Below are 14,485 nucleotides of genomic sequence, written 5' to 3'. Positions count from 1 at the left end.
AATGCATGTACCACTTGTGTCTCACAATTTCTCCCGCTATATAGATCTCAAAGCCTTTAAGACTACCTACATTGTGAGTGCTACCAAGTTAGAATGCACCTCTATTTATATAGTCATAACCTTTTTTCCTACCAGAGAAAGGACTAGGCAAATATGAAAATATTGTGTTTTTCTTTTACCAAAAGAAAAATCCAATTATGGTAAAAAAAATCAGGAGAAGGACCGAACAAGAAGTGTATCAATTTCTCTAAAATAAATAAAATAAAAATGTATCACATAAATTAAAACAGAAACAGAAAATAATATCATTTTCTTTAGTTATTTTGGCCTTTCTGAGTACATACACATATATTTCCAAGCTGGCAAATCATCTGAAGAAAAAGAGTGTGCATGAAAGGGGATAAGCACGTGTGGATTGTGAAAACAAGTAGCTACCATGAGCTTACCTCATGCCATCACAATGTGCGGTCTTAACAAAAGATTCAATCAACACTACTACACGTATTAAAGATACGACAGATCCTTGGGAGTTGGGACTGGAAAAAATGGGTCGATATTTTCTGCAAATGCCACTCATATCAATGCTATAAATAACAGGATAAATTGTTTGTAGTCAATCACATATATATCTCTTCATCACTATCAAACTAGTATTTTTTTAAGATTTATCGTAGAAATGGCTCAGATATATCCTTTTCGTCCTAACAGCAGCAGGATAGAATTAGCAAGGCCGGTAATTAGCTTCTATTTGAATAGAGAGTTTGAAAGTGATGATGACGACGATGATGATGGAGCAAAAGTGGCACCCGCGGCATAACGTTAGTTCATGTGTTCCCATTATAAATAGGAATCCTTATTTAAGTCTATCTAAGTACTTCTGTATTTAATATAAGTGTCTTATTTTTCTGTGATTACCGACCTTCTTCCCTTGATTGGTATTTTAGTTCTTCTTATTCAAAAGCCGTCGGTGCTGCTGCGCGCGTTTCGGGGCGATTCAAAATTATCTGAACGATTCTTCCATTCCGTGAAGGCCGATCTCGAACGCTATAGGTGTGGGAGCGATCTTGATCAAAGAAGGCTAAGACAGCTATTTCAACTGCATTCCTTATTACAAAGAAATCAACCTCGATTCTTTCCGTTGATATCTGTATTAAATAGAGTGTTTTAAAAAAAAAATATTTAAGTCTTTCTTAGTACTCCTTCTGTATCAAATTTCAGTGCTTTTACTTTTCTCTTTGATGTATTTTTCTCTTTGATGTATATCAAATAGAGTGTCTATTTCTATATTTTATTATTTTTGTATATCTAGTTTAAGTATCTTATAACTTTTCTCTTTGATTAGTGTCAAATATAGTGTCTCTCTCTATATTCAAGTCTTTTTAAGTACTCCTTTATGTCTTCAATTTAAGTCTTACTTTTCTCTTTGATGTGTACTTCATTCGTTTTCTTTTAGTTGTTTTCTTTTAGTTGTCAAGATAAGATTTTATATAAACTTTAAGAAAATATTTATTAGAAGTGTTGTTTGATTAATATACCATTTATTAATTCTTTAATTTTTATCTATTTATGTGTCTCTTAATTCTAGAATAATTAATGTTAAGAGCAAAGTTTGGAAAAGAAAAATTAATTCTCTCTTAATTGTTTAAATTAACAATTATTTTAGAACAAATATTTTTAGTATACATGAAAACCAAAAGGAAAACGCAGGGTATTAAATATAGTGTCATTTTCTATATTAAGAAAGTTTTCCAATTTTAAGATTCTAAATGGCAAGTTTAAAATCACGGAATCATTTAAAGGACTACACGCATCCTTAATTTAAGTCTTCTATTATTTCTTAAATTTTGTGCTTAATTAAACTAAAATACTTAAATTAAGACAGAAAAAATATTAATTAATGTAATGGCATGAATCTACCTAAACATGTAATTCTCATGATTTTGACAATGTCAATAGCAAAAGGAAGAATTTTCATTAAAAGAATTTTCATTAAAAGAGTAATAAGAAACTAATAGTAATGACAAATAAACGGATTGGATTAAATATGAACAAGCTAAATAAAATACGAATAAAATATTCGATCCAACAATATTTCACATGAATTAAAAAAATAAAATAAGTGACGGAATATGTGTCTCCGTACTATTCATGACTTCTTGAATATCGTATTATTGGAAAATTTTCTATATAGTCAAATCTTCAACAATGTCATGGAAGTCAATTTCATTAATCATGTCAAATACATCCATGAAAGTCATCAAATTGCTTTTTTTACTGTTCATTTCATCTTTCTTGGAATTATCCAACGTTCACAAGTAACCCCAAAATCGAATCTAATTACTCCCCAACACACATAGCAAGAAGCACAAAATGCTACAAGTTTAATGAAAGTTTAAAGAATTCACTTCCCTCAATTCGAGCTCAATCTATTTCAAAACTTGAGTCTTCCCCTTTCGTTGGTTATCTAAATCAACAAAATCTATTCAAATATGAATTCACAATAAGAACACGAGCAAAAAGACTTGCCCAATTCATCAATTTTGAAAATCGAGCCGAAATCGATGAGGGAATATCTCGATCTCAAAAATGAAGGGTAATTTTGAAATTTTTTACATTAAAATGTTCCTCCAAGTACTTAAACATCAATGGTGAAAACAATTTTGAAATTGGAGTTGAAATCAGCCGATAAACATCATTTTAAGAAAAACTTTGAATTCTTGAAAAACTCCCAAAATTTGAAGTTCAAAACCAAGAATATAATTAAAGGTAAAAATCTTGATTATGGATAATGAAGATTATAGATTGAAATCACTTACCCAATCGAAGTTTCTTGAAATACTCTTTGTCACGACCCGAGAGGGTACCCTCGGCGTGACCGGCACTCAGAAACCATCTCTGGCTTCCGAGAGAACCACTTGGTCTCATTACTCATTTGTTCATCAGCGGAAGACTTAAGAATACTAATGTGGGCTTGTCATCATCAATATCAAAAGGAAAAAAAATGATAATTCTTAGAAGAAATAGTTTCTAAGGAAAACTACTCATATTACATCATCAAACTCTGTCTATGAAGCCTCTAATACTCTTAGATGGTGCCAATGACATGTCCATGGCTACCTCAAAAGAAACATCACACTTAACAATAATAAAAGGATAAGGAGTTCCTTCGAATAAAAGAAGGACTCACCAAATAGCTGAAAAGAAATGATCTTCAACGATGCGCCTGTTAAGGATCTCTAACACTTGTATCTGCATCATAAAACAATGCAGGTCGAATGACATCAGTACGTGGAATGTACGAGTATGTAAAATGGCAGGAAGGTAAGGACAGATATCAAGAAACTCCTCTCAAGAAAACTCATCTCAGAACTCAACATCATCTCAACATCAATATGTAATGCAAGTTTAAAATATAATAATAAAAATAATAGTAATAAGAAATGCTTACTTAGTTGGGAGTTTCTCTAACCGACAACCATCACTTATGAGCTAGCGATGATACACCGAAGCGATGTCGTTGCCACATCCATCCAATACCTTGCCAGGGTAAAGGACATCACCATCTTGGATCCACTCATCAAAGTCCTCTTTTTGGGACTTAAGAGGCATAGCCTCCATCCTACGCTGGCTACGTAGTTCTGGGGTTTGAGTCAATTAAACTCTTACCCAACTCGGTGCTCAATACTACTCCCAAAATATGTGCTCATATTAAACTCATCATCTAGTCTCATTGGACTTTAATTTAAATCATCAAACTCATCTCATTACCTCTTCATCAATTATTATACTTCGAAAACATCATTTACATCTCATCAAAACATCTTTCTCAAAACATCATTTACTCAAAAAATCATTTAAACTCAATTCTTTTGCTCTTTCAAAACTCAATAAAATACATATATAGTATTAATTCATATCACTCTTTTTATCAATAAAAATATTAAAAAGCCAACATCTTTACTCAAAATATGTATAAAAATATTCATGAACATCAAATCAATTAGGATTCATGGGAAAGTAGCCATGAACAATAATTTCAATAATATGAGAGATAACAATAATAATAATATTAATGCATAAATATATCAAACTCAATAGAAGAAGAATTATTTCATTTAGAATTCAAGATTTGGATAAAACTCAACTATAACTCAATTATAATAAATTTAAATATTGGGCGCATGGACGAACTCAATCCAATGCTATGAAAGCCTTACATACCTTAAATCGGAAGCTTTACTTCGAATTGGAACACTCTTGGACCCCTAGCCTTTTCTTCTCGCCGATTTATTTTGTGTACTATCCGGAGTATAAGAATCACTAGAGTAGTATCTTTATACTACTAAAACTAAAACTATATTTGAGAAGGAGTAAAGAAGTATATAGAGAGAAGAGTTGCTTAAGAAAGCTTGGTGAATAAAATGAGGAAATAAGGTGGGTATTTATAGGTGTGGAGGAGGGACCTAACAATAAATAAACATAATCATAAAGGATGATCTTGAAAATTCAATGAAGAATTTTGATGTCATGGATGATGTCAAATGGTTCTAGATCTTTCTATGGTAGGTGAGATGAAATCTCTTTTAACGGAATATCCATTTTCGAAGCTGCGTTTGAATAAGATAAATTCCTTATTAGGATTTTGTGTCTTCATAAGAATTGTAGATATAGAAGTCTAGTTTCAGTTAGTTCAAGAATCATCCAATTTGGAGCATTCTACATTGAGATATGAATTTTATTCTACAAACACTCCATTCCGTCACAGCACTATGTCTTGCAAAGATAAATTTATTTGATCTGCTTAAAATCCGAATCTTAAGATATGTTCTTCATGCAAGTTGTAGGTAATGATGTTGTGGTTATTCAGAAATTTGAATCACCTAATTTGGACCATCCTATGAAAAGTTATGCCCAAATTACTTTAGGCATGAGAGAATATGATCAAAATACTTTAGAACATGATCAAAATACTTTAGGCATGAGAGGACATGATCAAAATACTTTTAGAATATGATCAAAATACTTTAGAATATGATAAAAATACTTTAGGCATGAGAGAACATGATCAAAATACTTTAGAACATGATCAAAATACTTTAGTCATGAGAGAACATAATATAATCAAAATACTTTAGTCATGAGAGAAATAATTATGATCAAAATACTTTAGACATGAGAGAACATAATATAATCAAAATACTTTAGTCATAAGGGAAATAATTATGATCAAAATACTTTAGACATGAGAGATCATAATATAATCAAAATACTTTAGTCTTTAGAGAACATAATTATGATCAAAATACTTTAGTAATGAGAGATCATAATATGATAAAAATATTTTTAGGCATGAGAGATCATAATATAATCAAAATACTTTAGTAATGAGAGAAATAATTATGATCAAAATACTTTAGACATGAGAGATCATAATATAATCAAAATACTTTAGTCTTTAGAGAACATAATTATGATCAAAATACTTTAGTAATGAGAGATCATAATATGATAAAAATATTTTTAGGCATGAGAGATCATAATATAATCAAAATACTTTAGTAATGAGAGAAATAATTATGATCAAAATACTTTAGACATGAGAGATCATAATATAATCAAAATACTTTAGTCTTTAGAGAACATAATTATGATCAAAATACTTTAGTAATGAGAGATCATAATATGATAAAAATATTTTTAGGCATGAGAGATCATAATATATTCAAAATACTTTAGTAATGAGAGAAATAATTATGATCAAAATACTTTAGAACATTTTTATGTTTTCATATAAGGACCTTTCATAAATCAAAAAAAAAATGCATTTAAGAGCCAACATAAACTAACATAAGATAGGTGATTAAACTTCAAATATTTAATAATCTATGCAATTAGAAGCATGATATGAAAATCCATAAAGTTTCATGCTTGAATTAAATAGTTTTTTTGATAATTTATTTGGACTTCATGAATGAAAGGATCCATGAATCAATAACATTTTAAGGGGTGTTACAATATCTCCCCCTTGGGATCATTCGTCCTCGAATGAAGATGAAACTAAGAGACATCAAGTGTGAATTTATCAAGACATCAATTTCTCAATACATCGTACATTTACCCACATTCCAACAATGTCACATTTAAGCCTAGTTCTATAACCATTCTAATAGACTCATTTGAAACTCTTAACAAGAAGTCATCAGTAGCCTACTACAATCACTCACATATCTACAATCACGCATTCAAGCCTACCGTTAACCACTTTACGAATCTCTTGAAGTCAACATCACTTAAGAATTTCCATGCCTACCTTAGCTGTTGTACATCCACATTTGAATTTACTCCTATCAAGGGCATACCAATATACTCTTACCTAGCTAATGCACACACCAAGATCCAAGTAGCTCTTCTTTCATTTCTATAATCTTAAATGGAATAAGCATGCCAACATCATCACTATACGAAACTGCCGCTCTCTCTCTCTATTATGCCTCGCCTAATATCATTAACATTAGAACAAACAACCGACCTTGATAACTAGGTACTCTATCTCCCCCTTGTGAGAGAACTTTGAACTTCTTATCAACCACCAATTTCTTTTATTTAACTAAGACTGGACCCATGTCTTGCCTTACTTTTACATTCGATATCAATGATGATTCCAGTCCATTTTGTACAAGAATACCACTTTCATTAACATCAATCTCCCTTAGGATTGGAACTCTTCTTGAAGACATCTTCTAAAAATCGCAAAGAACAATTGTTAGAGGGGAAAAGACCTAGATTATGCTCTATCGCACGACATAGATCATGAGAGAAGGGAAACTTTTCTAATGTCCTATAGCCTCTTGATTATAAGTGTGGTGCACGACATACCCATAAGCAATATTCTACTAGACACGGCTTCATAGACACCCTAGGACTCTTGAACTCTATGCTCTGATACCAAGTTTGTCACGACCCGAGAGGGTACCTTAGGCGTGACCGGCACTCAGAAACCATCTCTGGCTTCCGAGAGAACCACTTGGTCTCATTACTCATTTGTTCATCAGCGGAAGACTTAAGAATACTAATGTGGGCTTGTCATCATCAATATCAAAAGGAAAAAAATGATAATTCTTAGAAGAAGTAGTTTCTAAGGAAAACTACTCATATTACATCATCAAACTCTGTCTATGAAGCCTCTAATACTCTTAGATGGTGCCAATGACATGTCCATGGCTACCTCAAAAGAAACATCACACTTAACAATAATAAAAGGATAAGGAGTTCCTTCGAATAAAAGAAGGACTCACCAAATAGCTGAAAAGAAATGATCTTCAACGATGCGCCTGTTAAGGATCTCTAACACTTGTATCTGCATCATAAAACGATGCAGGTCGAATGACATCAGTACGTGGAATGTACGAGTATGTAAAATGGCAGGAAGGTAAGGACAAATATCAAGAAACTCCTCTCAAGAAAACTCATCTCAGAACTCAACATCATCTCAACATCAATATGTAATGCAAGTTTAAAATATAATAATAAAAATAATAGTAATAAGAAATGCTTACTTAGTTGGGAGTTTCTCTAACCGACAACCATCACTTATGAGCTAGCGATGATGTTATGTCGAAAAATGGACTAGAGTTTAAAATCAACTTCAACTTTTATAAAGAAAAAATCAATTTTAGTAAAAGAGGAGTCGCCACTTAATTTTTTAAAGAAATTAAGAAAACTTAATTTAAAAGACTCTAACAGATTTAAGTCTTACAAATTTAGAGAAAAAGGTACGAGGTTCATATTACTATTTTAAGAAGGTTTTAGCACTTAAAATAGCCGCTAACATGCGGTTGTCCAACGATTTGAAAATTACTTGACTAACTTTGGAAAAATGTGTTTTAACAATAATTAAAGTATTAAACAATTTGAAAGAAATATAAATTTTAAAATATTTTTAGATCATTTATAAGAGTAATAGATTTGCTAAAAAAATGATTAAATAAAAAAAGATAATTAAATGAATTAATTAAATTAAACAAACGAACTTAAAAATGGTTTCTCTTTAAGGGATTTAATTAGGTTAAACTAAACAATTAATGTTAGAATTAACACAGGATAAATAAATATTATTAACTAAAAAAATATATAAAAAAATAAAAAATTAAAGACAATAGAAATTAGTGATACGTAGATGAAAATAATTTAGTTTTTAACATTTAAACTACCCCAAATATATATCAATGAAAATATTTTAGAATAGACAGGATAAAATATTTATATATATTCATATTCTTCGGATCAGTGCCGGCTTATTAATCGAAAGACAAAATATAGTTTTTGTCGTTTTTCTGCTCGAGTCGATTTCCATCATTTCCGAAGGGCCTAACTACCCCTACCCCTCCTATGTACATTTGTTATTATAATCCTAAAGCGATCTAAAAGAAATAAAAACTAACGTCCTGAAGCGTGTCTATCGACCCAACTTAATGTCCAAGAGGCATTGGATATACTATTAGGGTAGGTTTTAGACCAAAGAAAATATAGGCGTCCTAATTGGACACATCGTCAAACAAAATAGATAGGACAAGCAGTTAGCACATAAAATCTCAAATAAGCCTCTAGATTAATTAATTAATTAGCATGCTTGAAAACACAGATAAGTCGTGAAGGTCATAATAATTATGTGTATGCATATAATCAGACGTAGGTATTGTAAAATATAAAACTTGAATAAGATAGACAATAAATTTCATTATTTTAAATATATGAAGGCAATGTTAATTACAAAGGCGATTGTAATAAAGAAGGCATGCTTGATAATTTTAGTTATTAACTAATAGTGTTTATAAATCCTATTAATATGATTTTAGTTAATAACATGCTGAAGATTTATTAAAATACTATAGATATGGTTTCTAAATGAAATGAAAATTTATTAAAATGTAGACATGGCCTCAAAATGGAATAATACGATAAATATTTGTTAGAATCTTATAGACATGATTTTTATACATAATATCATGATAAACATTTATTGAAATTTTATAGGCATAGTTTGGATATAAAAATAATTATTAAAATTCTATTGGTGTGATTCCTAAATAAAATATCAAAGAAAAATCTTTCAAGCTAGGGATTATTTCATATTAAAACTACCTAATAATATTTTGCCAATATTTATTACATCCATATAACGAGCTTAAAAAATATTTAGCAAGGCCCATAATATTATAAATACTTAAATATTCATCAAATCCTATAGACATGATTTGCTATATGATATTTAACATAAAATCTTATGCACATGATTTTCAAATGACTAGCATGTTAAAAATATTAGTTAAAATATTTAAACATGATATAATTAAAATTGTAAATCCTATGAACATGATGTCTACACAAAATGGCATTTAAATCTAAATATGATTATTACTACATTTCAAAATTATTTAGTAGATCCTACATATATAATGTCTAAATAGTTAATATGATAAAGCTATTATTTAAAACTATATTCATGATTTTAGGCTTAAAATACAAGTTATAATGTAGAAATATTATCAAAGTAATTATTTAATGAGATTTGTCATAAACAAATATAAGACATAAAATAGACAAATTATTTTTTAAACATATATGATGATAAATAATATTTAACAAATTATTTTTAGATCATTTTTTATTTTATTATTTTTTTATTAAAGCAAACCTCTTGTAAAAAATAAAATTTTCGTATCGTGAATAAATGAACTTAAGCATGGGGAAATGAGTAGTATAACTAATTTCACATATATTCAAGCACACATAAATTTAAGATGAACTAAAAATAAATCACTAAAGCAAGTAGCAAGTATATTCCCTCCCCATGTATTCTTCCCCCTTTTATTATATAAAGAGTTTAGTATTACATGCCAAAATAATTAAGAAAAAATAATACAAAAATAGAAATAATAGGACAGGAACTAAAACTATTTGAATCTTGTTCCAAATGAACATCTTCATGTCTTGCATTTGAAATCCAAATCCTGCTAAACCATAAAAAATACAAGCGATATACAAATATATAGAGGTACATCATGATTATGTAATTTTACCACAACAAAGCAAACAAACAAAGCAAGAACACATTTTAAAATAATAAACCAATATATAAAGGGAATTGGTACTAACCTGGATACGATTAATATGAATTTATTAATATGCCAACGGAAAGTGATAGCACTATTCGAGATCCAAACAAGTCGAAGTAGCAAAGAGGCAGCAGAAAGAACTTAAAAGCACTAAGTATTTTTGTTAAAAAAAAACCTTTTGTGTTGTAATGAATATTAGATGTAAAAAATGAAAAGTAGAAAATTATTTTTTCTTCTCTGTTTTTCGTCCCTTTTTTCTCTGTCTGTTCTGTGTTTGTTCTTATACTGATAACTCTGAAGGGCCATGAAGTCAAAAGACAACCGGCCACATTTCAAATTCAAACCAAATAAGTCATAAATTATTTCAAAGAAAATGGCAAGGTTTTCAAGATTTTGTCAAAAGCAAATCAATCCACCTCTGCTTTTCCAGATTTGATTCCAAATTATATTCAAAAAGGATGTTTTCAAAAGTCAAAAGTTATGGCCAGAGGGACCCGCTATCAATAATGTAGAAAAATTATGTAAATCACTTTAGAGAAAATAATTAATTATAGACAACATCATGCTCATAATTTAACAAGCAATTAAAAAAAAAAAAAATAATGCTAACCAAAGAAAGTATGTAATGCATAATGAGACGAGTAAAAGTTAAATAAGGTAACAACAAATCCAGTTAGAACATTAAGTATGTAAACCTAAGCAAACAAAGAATTAGTCATAATCATAATATTTAAAATACAAGACTAAGAAGATTATAGTAATTAATTTAGAGCTCACCGAACTTGAAGAGTAATTACTTAACTAATCAAGTTGTATTATAATTGAACTAAATGCATAATTCAATCTAATTTCGACAAACTGTTAATTCAATCAAGAAAAATGAAGTATGACAAAGATCTACAAATAACCAATTCTTTATGTAACTTATTCAAAATGCCCAGACAACAACAAAATCTAATAACACCAAATCATAAAAAATATTAAATTAACATAAGTAACAAGCAAATTTGAATTCCACATATGTTTAAGAAATATGTTCGGAATCATAAAACAAAGACAAATAGTATTTACTGTTTACCAAATCAATGCATTATCGCAAAGTATTGAAGTTGTGCCCAGAATTAAATCAAACAATTGAGCACTCCAACCATGGTAATTTTAAAATTACATGTCAAACCTTAATATTTACATATGCAAGCAGTTTAAACATAGCAATAAGAACATAAGCCGCATTAAAACACACTTTAATAAGATGTAAGTCTAGGAACACATAGACATCAATGATCTTCAAAATCATCAAGAACTTAAAAGATGAAGTGAAGCATACCTGGGACGGATCTTGTAGATCCGTCTTTGAAACAATTAGATCCCAAAATATATAGGCCCAAATACCAAGCTTTGAAGGGTCGTCGTTGGTTTACAGGTTGTCGCCGCTGCTGCGCGTCTCTTGAAGGTCTGCTGTCCGCCGTTGCAGCTGTTGATGGTTCGCTGCTGCTGCAGCTGAAGGAGCTGCTGTCCATCGTTGGTGGAGCTGGTGGCAGAGGCGGGCTGCTGCACGTCGTCGCCGCTTCTGTTGGTTGCTGCTCGTCGATGGTGCGGCGGCGTGAGGCTGACGACAAAAGAGAGAAGAAGAGAGTAGCATGAGAGAGAGAGAGGGAAAGCGTGGGAGATGAGGGACAGGCGGCGGCTATGGTTGTCTTCTTCTCCTTTGGAGAAGATGACCCAAAAAAATGAAGAAAGAGAAAAACCTTTTGGGTTTTGTAATTAGAAATGGGGGATGCAATCTTAACCGTTGATTAATTTGGATGAGCGGTTGGGATTGGATCTTTGTATTTGATAAAGATGAGATGGATGGTTGTGATTTAAAGGTGGATTTAAGATTTTAAATTGGATTATATATGCATTTAATTTAGAGAAAAGACTATATTTAGAATAAAAATAGAGAAAAATTGAATAGATTTCTATCTAATTAATAATTATAATATATCATAAATTTTATTTAAGTAGTGGTATATATATATAACATGCGTATGTATATACGAAAATGTGTGCGTGATTAATATAAAATTATATAATAAATTTCATTAAATAATAATTTCAATGTACATGTATAAAATGTATTAAAATAGATATGCAATATAATAAGTAAATTATAAAATAAATTTAGTTAAGAAATATTTTTTATATAGACAAAATACGCACGTACATAATATACGCTAAATAGATGCGTTAAAATATTCGAACATATGAGGTTCGTTATTAAAAAAAATAAAAATAGTAAAGATAATAGTTATAATATTAATAAATAGTAAAAATATTATAAATCACTAACGTAAAAATATATATGTTTTATTGGATAAAATTAAATATAAATTATTTATTTAATAAAGAAATAATTTTGAAAACTTGTTTATTTATTAAAATAGCAATTCGAAAAGTAGTTGTGAGTGGTCAAAATTGGGTGTCAACAGCTGTCCCTTTCTTTGGATATGATTGATAAAAGAGATCGTGGACAAAGAAAATTGACAAATCCAATTTTGGCCGACCACATTTCATCTTTTTAAAAGGGGTTGATAAGGATTTTGGAATTATGGTTAGACCCCGAAATAACCACACGCCTTCCGATAGAAATGTGGTTTACTGTGGTGAAAGTCGTTCCTCAGCTCATGCCCTATGAGCCTGATATTCCTCTTCGGATTGTGTCCAGTTCGTAGCTACAGAAAGATTCCACATTGGGCTGCATCCTTTTTGATGTCGTTTGCACACTTTCATTCTTTTTGTATGTTGAAAATCTCAATTGATCCATTGGTAGGATACAAAATGCGTGTCCATCGATAGGATGAATGAAGCTGATCCATCGGTAGGATATGATGCATGTCCATTGGTAGGACGAATAAAGATGATCCATCGGTAGGATATTTGCATGTCCATTGATAGGACGAATGAAGATCCATTGGTAGGATATGTTGGTCCATCGATAGGACGGATGATGATCCATTGAAAGGATACTAGGCAAAATAAATGCAAGTCCATCGGTAGGACGAATGAAGATCCATTGGTAGGATATGTTGGTCCATCGATAGGACAAATAAAGATCCATTGGTAGGATATATGCAATGACCTTCTTGGCAATGAATATGTATTGACCCTCTTAGCAATGAATATACAATGGCCATCTTGGAAAATGAAAATGCAATGCCCTTTTGGTAATGAATATGCAATGGCCCTCTTAGCAAATGAAAATGCAATGGCCCTCTTGGCAAATGAAAATGCAATGGCCCTCTTGGCAATGATATGCAATGGCCCTCTTGGCAAATGAAAATGCAATGGCCCTCTTGGCAAATGAAAATGCAATGGACCTCTTGGCAAATGATATTACCACCTCCGGTAATATAATACGAATAATGAAATATGAATGACCCTCTTGGCAATGATATGCAATGGCCCTCTTGGCAATGATATGCAATGGCCCTCTTGGCAATGATATGCAATGGCCCTCTTGGCAATGATATGCAATGGAAATGAAAATGGCCCTCTTGGCAAATGATATTACCACCTCCGGTAATATAATATGAATAAAAGAAAATATGAATGGCCCTCTTGGCAAATGATATTACCACCTCCGGTAATATAATATGAATAAAATGAAATATGAATGGCCCTCTTGGCAATGATATGCAATGGCCCTCTTGGCAATGATATGCAATGACCCTTTTGGCAATGATATGCAATGGCCCTCTTGGCAATGAAAATGCAATGGCCCTCTTGGCAATGAAAATGCAATGACCCTCTTGGCAATGATGAATGCAATGGCCCTCTTGGCAATGATATTACCACCTCCGGTAATATAATATGAATGCAATGGCCCTCTTGGCAATGATATTATCACCTCCGATAATATAATATGAATAAAATATGATATGAATGGCCTTCTTGGCAAATGATATTACCACCTCCGATAATATAATATGAATAAAATAAAATATGAATGGCCCTCTTGGCAAATGAAAATGCAATGGAAATGAAATGCATTGTCATCTTCTTGGATGATTTGACAATTTTTTTTTTTTTTTTTTTTTTTTTTTTGAACAACTCGTGTTCGTTGGAACTCATGTCTTTGATAGAAGTTATACGAGGCCTCGGTGGCTCGCAACTTGAATTTGAGTTCGCTTCATTCTAGCAATGTTGGAGATTATTTGAAGTTGACTTCGAACTTCTGACAATTCTTGATGGAATTTTTGAGATCTTCTCAAAAATTCTGTCCCAGTTGCATATATTAACATGATCTCCAATCTTGACTTGCTGGAGATAGTATCTTCTTCTGAATTTTTGAGAAGATCTCAAAAATTCTGTCCCAGTTTTCATTAAAA

General features: G+C 30.9%; 2 long non-coding RNA genes across 2 annotated transcripts; one reads left to right on the top strand and one right to left on the bottom strand.

Annotated features, from left to right (window-relative positions):
* The first annotated feature begins 537 nt into the window (after nucleotides 1–537).
* On the top strand, nucleotides 538–1,199 carry LOC129892258 (uncharacterized). The gene is made up of 2 exons (XR_008767286.1): nucleotides 538–818; nucleotides 945–1,199. It is a non-coding gene; the product is annotated as an uncharacterized LOC129892258 (long non-coding RNA).
* Nucleotides 1,200–9,758: 8,559 nt separating this feature from the next.
* On the bottom strand, nucleotides 9,759–10,307 carry LOC129892603 (uncharacterized). The gene is made up of 2 exons (XR_008767352.1): nucleotides 10,156–10,307; nucleotides 9,759–10,010 (listed from the first exon to the last, which is right to left on the bottom strand). It is a non-coding gene; the product is annotated as an uncharacterized LOC129892603 (long non-coding RNA).
* Between the last annotated feature and the right edge of the window lie 4,178 nt (nucleotides 10,308–14,485).

This window comes from Solanum dulcamara, chromosome 6 (genome assembly GCF_947179165.1).
Source record: "Solanum dulcamara chromosome 6, daSolDulc1.2, whole genome shotgun sequence".
NCBI lineage: Eukaryota > Viridiplantae > Streptophyta > Magnoliopsida > Solanales > Solanaceae > Solanum > Solanum dulcamara.
This window is presented reverse-complemented; position numbering and strand designations above follow the sequence as displayed.